Below are 12,755 nucleotides of genomic sequence, written 5' to 3'. Positions count from 1 at the left end.
GCAGTAGTGGAAATATCCATACTGGGAGTGGGGGGTAGACAGGTGATAATTGCCTTTCAGGTGCTTATTGACTGACTTGCTAAGCAGGAAAGCAGAAGTAGCAGCCAAGTCGTACAGGATGCAACTTGAAAAGCTGCTTTGAGTTCTCACAGGGGATTTTTTCTTTAAACAAATGATGGTACGCAGTAGCTAGAGGGGCTTGCCACAGAATACGTTGTTATTTCTTCCTCTGTTTTGAAAGGATGCAGGATAATGAGTAAGAGCCTCCCTACTAGGCTACAAAGGTCGAGATCCTCTTTATGGCTCTGTCAGTGTTCTTGAGTGATTTTCTACCAACTGATGAGAAAAGATTTCCCCTTTTTTTCAGTGAGTTGAAATTAGTTAATGAGAACTTTGCTGATCAGTTGATTTTTGTAAACCAAGTATTTAGCTACTTTGAGGGATTCTTCTCCTTTTCCCACCTAAGCTGCAACTTAGACTCTCCTTTACCCTTCTGCTGAGCCCCCTTCTCTGTTTTAGACTCTTTTGTGTTCTTCTGTTCTCTGACACCCTGAAGCTGGGACTGGGAATGGGTAAGAGACTTTTTACTGTCAGCATGTGAGGAAAGACTTGAAAATATTCCCTTTTTCCCTTATGTTTTTCCTTATTAAAATTAAAGGCAAGACAGAAGACCTCCAAAGAATTGGACAAGGGCAGTTGCTTTAGGAACACAAGCATTCCTGAAATATTTTGGATTCTTGCTAGAGTCAATTAATGGAACAAATATCTTTGCAAAGTTGTATTCTCAACTACCTCTCTGTGACCTCAAAGACAGCAAGTTTCTGTGCTATCCTATAATTAAGAAACATGCACTGAAACAATCTTTCTGCTGAAGGAATCATGATAACAGAGTGAATAATTCAAACCAAATGCCTTGGTGGCATTTACCTCACTTTCTTGTTCTGCTAAGTGTCTGCAAGCAGATTTCATTCCTCTTGAACTTGTTTTTAAAGCACTAAATTCTCCATCTGTATCACATTTCTAAATTTTTGCTTAGCTACCTTATCTGGTCTGTTTGTTTCTACTTCTTAAATTAGATGATTTATTTTAAAATCACATTTCTAACATGAGTGCTAGGGACCAGTGGATTTCTGGGATCATTCCTGAAGGAAAGCAAAATCTGATATTTCTGCTGCCAGTAATTTTTTTTTTTACCAGGAAGTCTTTAGAAAGCTCACTATAAGGCAGGACCACCAGTAAAGGCAGTTCAAATGTGTAACCTTGCTCTGCATTCACCAATCTCTACTTGAAGCTTTTAAAAGTCTTTCACACTGGAAGCCAAGGAGAGCTCGCTGTTGAAAAGAACCTATTTTCCGACCACTTGAAGCAAATAGTTTTTAAGAAGGAGAAGTGGTGTGGGAAATGAACTATACATATTGTGCCTTGAAAATAAGCTTTGCTGTGTTATAAGAGACTTGGTCTTGATAGGGAGAGGCCAGTAATGAGTGAGGGAACCAACATACCTTTCTCATGATCATGTTTTAAAACTTGTCAGGATCCCAAATTTCTCTTTTCAAAACCATTTTTTTTAGGTGCACTTTTACTTGAAAAGAGACTCATGGATTTTCTCTGTAGTCTTGCCAAAGTGATGCTGGCAATAAATTAAAACAGCTCCCTGACCACTGCAGACTGGGACAATTTTTTCACTAAAAATGGTTTTACAGAGCCATTTCCTCCTTTCACCCTGACTTCAATCTGCGTTAGGCAATAACATGAGGAAAATATAGTACTGAAGGACAATCTTGTTTCTCAGCTCCTACCAGAAGAATCTCAAGCAATTATAGAGCCACTAAAAACATGGGATGCAAGACATGAAGAGGTTATCTTATCATCCTGCCATGTGGCCCAGAACAGGTTAAAGAATACCCAAAAGCAACATAGTCCTTGTGTAACAGACATTTTCAATATTTCTTTATTTTAAAATCTCTTTTTTCCTAGCCCATTGTATTTCAACACAGTTGAAGGAACATCTGCATTTATAACTCTCAGATGATGACAGATGTAAGAACATATGTATGTGTGAAGGTAGGGTGTAGGAGTTGCTGCTTTTAACAAAATCTCACAGGCAAGATGTTAAACACACTTTGCTGCAAAAATGGAGGAACTTGTATCTTGGGCAGTTTTTCTGAATGTCTGAAATACTTCGGAGGCTGATACTGTGACTTTGATGAATGGAAAAGGTAAAGGAAATTATTAAAAGCAGTCTATTTTCTATTGGTTTACCGATAGGCTCATTTTAAAAGAGCTCTATTCTTCTACTCTTAACCGAAATTGTGATGCTGTTATCCATGGTACAGAGGAACTGCTCTCTATGCAAATATGTTTATGGGACTCTGCATAGCTTCCCCACATATTTCAAGATGACTGCGGTAAGTAAATTAGCTTCAGTGACTGAGGCAGCAGATATATTATCTGTTTTTTCACTAAGCAAGATCCTAAACTGTTAGGTTGAAGTAGAAGGCTGACGCCAACATTAGAACTAGAACATTAAACTTATCAAAAAGCATCTTGGATAAACCTGGCACCGCAGRTGACACTACAGTTAATTGAGGGAAAACTGTCAGATAATAGATTTATGTTAATAAAACAAACAACTTGGGAAATCCAAGTCCATACAAAGCTACTGAAAGGTTTCAGTAAACTACCCAGAATTCCAAAAATCTGACTTTTGCCTCCCATGTAAAGAATAAACTGCACAATTGCCTTAGCTTTTTAGCTCCCACTAGCTTCTCTCTTTTGAATGCCACCGTTAGCAGCTATTCACAGCTCCTTTGAAATTTCTTGGGCTCCTGAGTGCCCACCAGAAATACATGCCAGCGGCTCAAAAGGGGTTTTTGAATAGAAGGAGAAAATGTGCATGTGCACAGCAGAAAGGAGGCCTCGTTTCATTTACTCTTGCGGAGGAAAGCAAGTATGAAGAGGAGATTCTCAAAATACTCTGCTGGAGTGCGGCCGGCAGAAAACGTGTTTTTTCTCACTGTTCATATTCTGATTTACAGAATGAAAGGAGGCCAGAACAATCCCACTTGTCTTTGGGCTCACAAGGGGGATTTTGTAGTTGATTTTTGTTAACAGAAGCATTTTGTAGAAGCTAACTAGCAATATTAGCTTCCACCAGCTGTTTTAGCAGGCCTGTGAAACTGAAGGAGATATTTCTTCTGAAGCTTTCTGTATGTGTAGTGATCTACCTCTGCCACCTGGAAGAGGTAACAGAGAAACAAAGCCTACTGTCAGGAGACCTCAGGTCACCATCCAAGGATCTGCACACTCCTTTCTTGGAGGGAAAAAGTAGGATTTTGCAAGTAGGGATTTTATAATCTTCCACAGGATATCAATTTCTTAAAAWGTATAGAAAAGATGATTGTTCCCTTAAAGATATATGGCTTCCATAGACTGCTAGAGAAGCATATCAGATATATCTCTAATTCCCCAAATTATCTTTCTTGAGAGAAATGAAATTTTTAAAAGGTTTCTTTTCCTCCCAAATACTGCAAGGTAAAACAGAAAATTTTTTCTGTAGGAAAGATTCTAAGGATGTAATATATTAGTTTCAATGACTGACACGAAAGGTAAGATGGCAAATTAAATAATGCAGTACCCAATTAAATCATTTAAATAACTATATATTAAACATTTTTTCCTAGGAAAGTGGGTGACTTTTCCTATGACTATTCTTCAGATAGCTGAGGTGACTATTCCTCACACCTTGGAAGCGTTTCTATCTCTATCTCATCAAGAGGTTTAATTTGAATGCTACTTAGCTTTACTTTAGATTTTCTGTGTATACCTGTCTCCTGCTATGGTMAGAAGTGCTCCTGACATTCATGTGCAAATACATTGAAAGAATTACAAATTTAATTGTGTTATAAGCTGCTATTTTAGCTACCTCAACATCTATACTTCAATCATGGCAAACCAAACACTATAATGTTTTTCCAGGCCCTTCCTTAAGTTAGGTTTATCTTTTATAAGAAGCTTAGCTGTTTTCTAAAAGGTTTAGAACCTTAAATTTTTCCCTCTGATATTCTTTGAACTGTTTACAATTTTTAAATCTCATGTTTGTCTATAGGTGATACCTTGTGCTTTAGGAATATTTTCTTTAGCAGCATAAGGTGTAGCATTTTTACAGTTTAAGACTACCTGGTCTTTTGCTGGGCTGCAGACTTTTAAACTTGGTTGATTTTGATCTCAGCGTGGCCATTTCCTGACTCGCATAGTCCAAGCAGACAGACTTTTCCATTGGTGTGCGCAGGCGGTCTCTTCCAGCAGTAGCTCTAATGGGCGATAGCTTGTCCTCACAACTGCTAATAGGTTGTGATTTTCCATGAAAACTGAATTCTCTCCTGCTACAGGGCTCCACTTGCAGGGCCTGTCTTTGTTTCAGTCAAAGCAATAGTGAAATTTAACAACAAAGACCTATTGTGGGAGCTCTCTGACCCCCAGCCTCCAAAAATGTCCTGAACTGCTGACTGAAGAAGGGATTCTCCACAAATTAGCAGCTATGGCTTTCACATATATGCTTTACAATAGCATCACCTTGTCCTATGAGCAAGCCAGAGATCTCAGGAAGATAGGTACAATATAAAGAGAGGGAGAAACAGATGCTGTCATGGACTTAAATCAGACAGAACAGACCAGTTAGGGAGAAGTTGAAACTCATCCTCATTTTAGAGCTGCAAAACTGAGATCCAGAGACAAAAAGACTGTGGAAAAAAATGTACTTCTGGAAAAAGCAGCACTAGATTTTCTGATGCCCAAAATAGCATCTCTGCCCTAGAGCAAACAAGATCCTGTGGAGCAGTGTCTCCCAAATTAGGAGCCTGAAGGAAATGTAATTGCTGAAGCAGGCTGACACTTGAGAAGTCAGCAGTGAAAGTTTGGAAAGTACAGCTTTCAGGTCTTTGGAATCCAGAAAAACTAGCTTTGTAGTGAACACAGAGCTCCCAAGAGCTACAATTAGTCGATGAGGAGGTATCAATAGGGAGAAATACATAATATCTTCTAATTGTTTTGTATTATCTAGGCATTAGCCTCATTCCAAATCTAGCTACTACTTGACTGTCTTTACAGGATTAGCTCATATCAACTGGCCAGACTTGATGCATTTATGACTTGTGGGACAATATGACCCTTCTTTCTGGTACTTCCATCAAAAAAATAGTACCAAAATTTTAAACTGCTTTGAAATTTCTTGCCTTCTCTTTCTCCCAGTTTTCCTTCTAGTTTCTAATCTCATTACTACTGTAGATACCATCTAAATAGGTTAACAGACTGCTGCTGTGGAACACTGAAAATCTGTCTAGGCAATCAGTGTTCTGTTTAAAGCAGCCAAGCGAAGTTTAAATTAAAGATGGGGCCTGAATCAAAATGTTAGGTCTAAGCACCTTTACCTTGTGTGGGACAGCCTGGATTCACAGTCATGCTTTGTGGCCCGTTTCTGAGCAGTTCAGTTATTTCACCTCTCGCGTAACCATCAGTGGGGATTTCTCACTTGCTGCTTGAATGTTTTTAACAAAAACAAGGATTCATGCAGAGGTGTATTAAACAGAAATGACCACTGCTAATTAATTAATGCCAGACATAATCTTTTCAGTGGGTGATCTGAAAAGACCCACAACCTACTCTTATGCAGCACATAAATAGGTAGGTCCAGATTCTCTTTGGCGATTGGGCACTGGTCCCCCCTCAGTTCAGGAGGAAAAGAAAGATATGTAAATTCCTTTTGGGTATCTGTGGCCCCACAAATCATATCAAAGAATACAATGGGCCAATGTGAAATGGAAGGGTGTCTTGTGTCCCCATTTATTCCTAGATAGGTCTCTTGTGCACTGGACATCTCTGAAAGAGCAGGCGTACCCTGGCAGAAAGGCACTCAGAGGCACCATGGGTTCAGAGCTCCCCTCCAGAGGTGGGATGGCAGCAGCTATCATCCAGGCTGCCTTGCACTGGAAATTGAGGGATGTGAGAACCGTGTCTGAAAGGACCCAATTATTATCAGCACTCCTGATTTAAGCAGAAATAAAGCAGCTGCCAGCAACAGGCTGTTGGGAAGCAATTCAGTAATTTCTCCCAGGAATCCTGGCTATGATGCATCTCATGAGAGTCTTCATGGAAAAAAATGGGAAAGAGCTTGGAGCAGCCCTAACTAATGCCACACACCAAATCTAGCCTCTATGGGCCCCAAATCTTACCAGGACAAAAATGGTGTAATGCCAAAGTCTGGGCCAAGGCCCACCTCTTGTCTTTGCGCCTCTTGGAAGAGTATCACAGGGAAACATAATATTGATAGATGCATACAGATGGCAAAAAAAAAAAAAAAACCTCCCCCCCCCCAAACACAAAAAACACCACTTCCACTATAAATATGAATAAGTCACTGCAAGGACCTCCAACATTAGCACACTGCAGTCCTTAAAGGGATTTTGATAGTACAGGTCTAGTGAAAAAAACTCAGACACTTCTCGTTCTGACCTACTCGATTCACTAGCTGTACAAACTACCTTCAGCAGCACCCAGCAACTTTTCCACTATAACTCTGTCCACACCATGGATTCTTTATAGCTTTAACTCTACTGAGTAGCTGAAAGCAATAAAAGTATGGGTTTTGCTGAACCTCAAGGAAAAGAAAAGGAGTATTTTGCTACTGTGGTTGTACCTAGAGTAGGTTTCTCTCTTTTCCACAATTCTAACTAACAAAAATCTCTGTACAAGCAGAATTTATACATACAAAGGAAGAGAGAGAGGAAGAGAGAGAGGAAGAGAGAAAACATTGAAAGGCTTTGATTTTTTTTTATTTGGTCTGCTTATTTGCAGGGAGAGTTGCTAGTATAAGTCAGGAAGAGCACCTTTAATGCTGAATCTGTGCCTGCCCTTTTGTTGTTGTTGACTTTTTTCAATCCCATTTCAGGATGGGTCTATATCCTCTTGACAAAGCCCAGCAGTAATATGTGTTCTTCAAGGAGGGATGAGGAGAGATGCTGATCCTCTTTAGTGCTGTGTGAGTATATGCTGTGGTTTGGAGGGGAAATGCCTGCTGTGCACAGCAGGAGCTGGTGCCAGGCTRCAAGCTCACAGGATGGTTGTGACAAGATCTGTTTTTTTCCCATATGTTTAAACTTAACCCCCTGCTTCCAAAACGTTTGTAACTTGCTTCCTCGTTCCAGTTTTTCATTGTAACTTAATAACACCTTGTAATTATTTGTTGTCTGAGGGAGAGGGTTTTTTTCCACCTTCTAATAGGCAGGTATGGTTCTTTTTTTTGTTGTTAATATGTCACTTTTTCCAAAATAGTTCTACAGATAATATCATCCATCTTATGAGTTGATTGCCTCTTTGAAGAGACTGAGTGATCATCTTGAACCAGGGCTGCTGATGTAAAGCTTTAACATAAATTGTTTGCTTGACCTTTTTAAGACTGAAAGTCTTATATTTTCTTAAACTTATAGCAATGTATTTATTTTGTAAGGGGGGAGAAGACTTCCCTGCCTATTCACCCTTTACTCCAGTATGACATAAAGGGATATACACTGAGGTTTTGTAAGTTATATCACTCTAAATACCTCCTTACAGATCTGTTCAGGCTTTCCAAAAAAGCAGTCCCTCTTATGAGAGTCATTATCATTTATCCTCCAGTTTTGAAAGAGGTGCCATGTTAACTACATAGTAAATACTTACATGTTACCTAGACTGGTAGGTTAAAGCAGTACAACTGATTTAAAGGAGATAAGTTATAACAGCTAAAAAAGGGCTTATAATTACGCCTGAGCAATTCTGTAGTATGAAGCATCTTTATTGGAGTATAAAAGCATATTCACATAAGGATTTATATCAGGAAATCACACCCCTCACCAAAGTGATTGCAATAAGAAAACATTTAAAGTTCAGGCAAGCTATAATGATCCTGCCAAGGTATCATCATATATATCTTTTCTGTAGGAGGGTATTCTCAAGGACTGAGGGCTTCTCTTGGGAAGGTATTTATAATATTAGTATTAGTAAAGTATTAGGAGTCACTAGGCATTACCCTATGCGGTAGCATCCCCCGTGTGGAGATGGTGTGCCCCTCTCACTTAGGCTGATACAAAGTGCATTGCTGTTTTCCCTAAGATCTTACATACTCCTTAGGATTGGGGGCAGAAGGAAGTAGATGCACCTATCCTGTGTATCAATTGTAAAACTTACAGAGAATTAAGGAGCAAGTCAAACAGACCTCTATTTTGTGCTAGTTTACTAGCCCCAGACTGGACAACAAATTTCWATACTGAATGAACTTGTCAGCTTGTCACGAATATCTCTGTTGTTGTTAAACTTGGCAAATTGTTGTGTGAGACTACAGTGGTAGTTTTACTGCTCTATCATCCACATTTTATTTGTTCTTGTCATAACAAGTTTAACAAGTTTGAATAGGGGGTTCAGGGGCAAAGCCCACATCCCAACACGTGAGAGACCTGCTCTTAAACATCCATTTCTACAGGTGTTTTTATGTCAGTACCTTCCTGTCAGTATTTCTGGACTGAAGAAAATCTTTCACTCTATGTTTCCATAACTTTGACCACCAGGATTACACCAGCTATGTATCAAGGCTTGATAATGGATCTGTGGGTGGATTGGTTTTTGAATGAGTATGACCTCTGAATATCAACCAATTTCATGGAGTGACATGTGCACAAGACAAGGACTGTGGCAGCTGTACAGTGACATATCTCAACTTCTTAAAACAGTTTGTAGCTAAAGACTAACATTTTTCAGATTAAATTGCCTCTTTTTTTTCCCTTTATATCTCCCGAATTTGGCAACAGTCATACACATCCCTATTGTAATAAACTCAGTCCTTTTCCAGATAGGCAATGAACTGAAACAGGCAGAGACTCAAATGCTGAATTCTACTCCAACTAAAAGCCCCTATAGATAAAAGCTAGTTAGAGATAATAAACTGGTTGCCTAGTTCATCCTTCCAGTTGCTTTTTCGGAGATCTGAGCTATTACATCAACATAAATCCAGACATGCCATTAATTTCAGCACTCGGGCTGGACACCCAGAAAATGGAAGCAGAATTTAGGTCTTGAAATATCCATAATTTACACTGATTACAGTATTAAGTTTTTGACCTTGGTGGAACCTCAAAGTCTTAAACCCAGGGAATTAAGAAGCATTTCATAAATTACTAGTGCTTCCTATGACACTTTTTCATATTCCATGAACAGACCAGGAGTTTACTTATAAAGAGTTTGATACTTATCTTCAATAGGCAAGTAAGAAATAAGATCCCCCCAAAAGCTTAAGTCCACAAAATGAATAAATGAGAATTTCAAAATTTCAGCTTTCTGAGAAAGAGTAAGGACAGTGTAATTTAGTGTATCTAGAGAAGTTTCTGACTACCCAAGTGTATACATGTAAAACAACACAGAAAATAAAAATTGAGAACTTTGTCGGGGGAGCAGTTCTGAAGTATGTTTCACTAATAAAACCTATTAAAAATAAATAAAACAACTCATTTTGACCTCAAGCAAAGAGGAGAAAGATCTCTCCAAATGCCATTTGCTGATTGTTATCACCAAAGGGAGAAACAGCTGTTTCAGCAGGTGTCTTCATTTGCATTGAGCTATATTTCAGCAGGTGCTTGGATAAAAAATAGTCATCCCACATCTTTCCCACTACCTGAGACCAAATAATTGCTGTAGAAGTCAATCAAGAGAGCTGAGACTATGAGAGATGTTAGTTCTCAAGTGCTAGTTTTGCCAGGTGAAGACAGAGACCTCTTTAGGAAGATTAATCTACAATGATACTATGGATAAGGCAACACTGGGCATTAAATAGTGAAAGTGAAAAGTTACACAGGTGTAATGAAGAGAGTTCTCTACAATCCATACTGCAGGTATTCTGCTGATGACTTCCTTGTCATTATGCATAAGCAAGGCTACATAGATCAATATGAAAATCCTGCTCTCAGTCTCCAGCTGCCCCACCTGTTTGTGCATAGCTGCCAGTGCAAGTGCACGTCGTCTTTAAGGAATCAAGTCATCAGACCTCTTCAGCTGACTGAATTACAAGTTTTCCAACACTGAGCTGATAACAGCCATTAATGTAGAAATGGAAAATCTGTTTTTCACCACGAGCAGCCCTTGTTCCTCTCTCTCCCTACCAAGCTGAGAGCCGTAAGCCCCAAGTTATCATGTAGGTGTCAGCAAGGGCATCCCTCACTGCTGCTACTGATGCTGTGCCAGCATGCAAATGCACAGGCAGGATTCCCTGGACCAGAGAGAAGCCAGAGAGCTGTACCTTTGATTTAGTCTGGCCTTAAGGGCACTCATCTTACAAGCAGAGATCCTGGCTACCAGTCTCCATTTACAAATTTCTTTCTAAATTACACAGAGAAGTTGAGGTGAAAATGCATATATTTGTCACTGTACAAGGAATACAGATTTATGTGTCTTGTTCTTTCTAGTCCATGGGGTTTTTTGGCACACAAGGACATAGCTTTAAAAGAGCATTGTACAAGTTTAGACCTCCTCTGTGCTATGAAGTTAGCCTGTAGTTTGGTGGCAAGATCATTCTCTACAGACATAGGAGAGCTGAGTTTGAATTGCCTCAGGCTGAGAAAAGGCTAGAATATGTCTCCAGCCACCTGCCCTCTACAGCTCTGATAATAATAACCCTTATCAGTGAAAAATTCAGAAAGGAAGCGCACAAAACTCCCATGGATGAGTCTCAAGCCCAACACAGCTTATGAGATGGAAGCAGAAGTTAGCCAGGGACACTCTCTGAACACCCAAGCTCTATGTGTTACTTACAGGAGCAAATTAAGCACAATAGTATTAAATGTCCTTCAGTAACCTCTGGTATTTAAAAATGTAAGTTACTTGCCTTTTTGTCTCCACTTCCTTTCCTGTCGAGCAAACAAAGCGTCTCAATTGTATTCCTGTAGGCACTAACAGAAGCAGATTGCAGCTTTCAGACTGGTGAGAAAGAGAAGCTGAAAACAGACATTTTGCCTTTTTGTGGCTTCTAATAACCCTCCAATGGCTCCTTGTTCTTGACACCCATTTATTCTTTTGCATTATTAGCACAGATTTCTTTATTTTTGCAGGTATCTAACAGAAAGCCATTTGTCTCTTTCCCTGTGTCGGGAAGTCTAGGTCCTCTTCACCAGGCAAGGCAGCAGGACAAGATCTAGCAGGAGCTGCAGCTGAAGCCCCAACAGATGAGCTGCTGGGAGACGTTCAGCCAGAAGGGACATCCAAGCAGCACCCTGGCCTCTGAAGGGGCAAACTGGTGTTGCAAGCTTGGGGCATTTTACTGAATATTTCATTAATAGCCCAGCTGGAGCAGTAGCACCAACAGGACTCCTTGAGATACAGAAGTCCTAAATAAACATACACACAGATGCATTATTCATGACATGTATGCACTATAGGGAGCTTTTCTTCTATATACCCTGGACGCACTGCATGGATGGGCCAGTGTGTCCCAAGCATTTCACGCTCACTGTGCTTTTACTTTGGGTATTGATTTCCCACACCAAAATACAGGCACGCTGAACACAACGTAGCAAATACCCATGTGCTAGCTCTTTCACAGTAATTGGACACATTCTTGTTCTGATTCTGTGGTGAATATGTTGTTCACTGCCTTCTGGTGAAAAAAAAAGAGAGTAATTTTTTCGATAGCATAAGGTAATAGTTCACACATGAGCCTGTCTGTACCTCACAGTAAATGCTAGGTAATCAAAGGTAATGTGCATTTTATAGCTATTTAATTTGAATGGATTTAGGGGGAAAAATGTATCATTAATCAACCCTGAGATCTGTGGTGTCCCCATCTTCAAGGTAATAATGGATTAGATAGTGAAGTGCTTGACAAGTCATTGTCTGTATAGAGCTATATGGGTGGAGTTTATACTGCTCCAGAGCCTGGTGAATTCAGATTTTTTAACTGAGTGCCCAAGTAGGGGTATGAAGGCTATTACAACAAGCGACAAGTTTTGCTAATAAGCCTTGGTAGCATAGATCAGGCTCAAAGGTTCTGCATGGGGCAGCACATTTCCTGCTGTCTTCGTCTCCTCTCTCTGTCCACGCTGAGCTCCCTCTCAGTTCACACTATCTCCTACAAAAAGCAGGGTCAGAGCTGAAGGGGCAAGGAGAAAAGCCCAGTGCAAGAGACTGCTCACTTCATCCTGGAGCCTGTCCCCATTCATCCCCAAAAGAGTCGGCTAGAAAACAACAGACATGTTTCAAAGAAGTCCCAAGACTTTGCAATTTCTTATTGCAAAATTTTTATTGCACTTCTTTCTTTACCTGGTGAAAAATGAAAAGACCCCTATACACTGCCAAGTAAAGTACCAATTGTGGAAGTAAAGTTTGATCTATTGCTTGGTTGGACTTGAATACAAGCTTTCCAAATTTCTAGCAAGATTCCCTAAGTTTCCTTCTTCCCCCCATCCTCAGTACTTGTCATTTTTCTGTTTTGCTCAAACAACACCTAAAAGGAAAAAATTTTGAAATCAAAAATGCTGATCTTAAGGAAGACTTTTTTCCACTCTTTCCCAAATACGCAAATGCAAATATGAACTGAACCTGGATTTCCAGCTTTTTGGAAGTTTATTTACCAATAGCAGTAAAGCTCCTTGAGCATGTGCGTGCACACACTTACACAGACACCCCAAACTGTGCAACAGAGCACATGACAGTTCTTTCATGATGGGAATGAAGAAGCCTGG

Source organism: Apteryx rowi, unplaced genomic scaffold (assembly GCF_003343035.1).
Source record: "Apteryx rowi isolate R43461 unplaced genomic scaffold, aptRow1 scaffold_77, whole genome shotgun sequence".
Lineage (NCBI taxonomy): Eukaryota > Metazoa > Chordata > Aves > Apterygiformes > Apterygidae > Apteryx > Apteryx rowi.
This window is presented reverse-complemented; position numbering follows the sequence as displayed.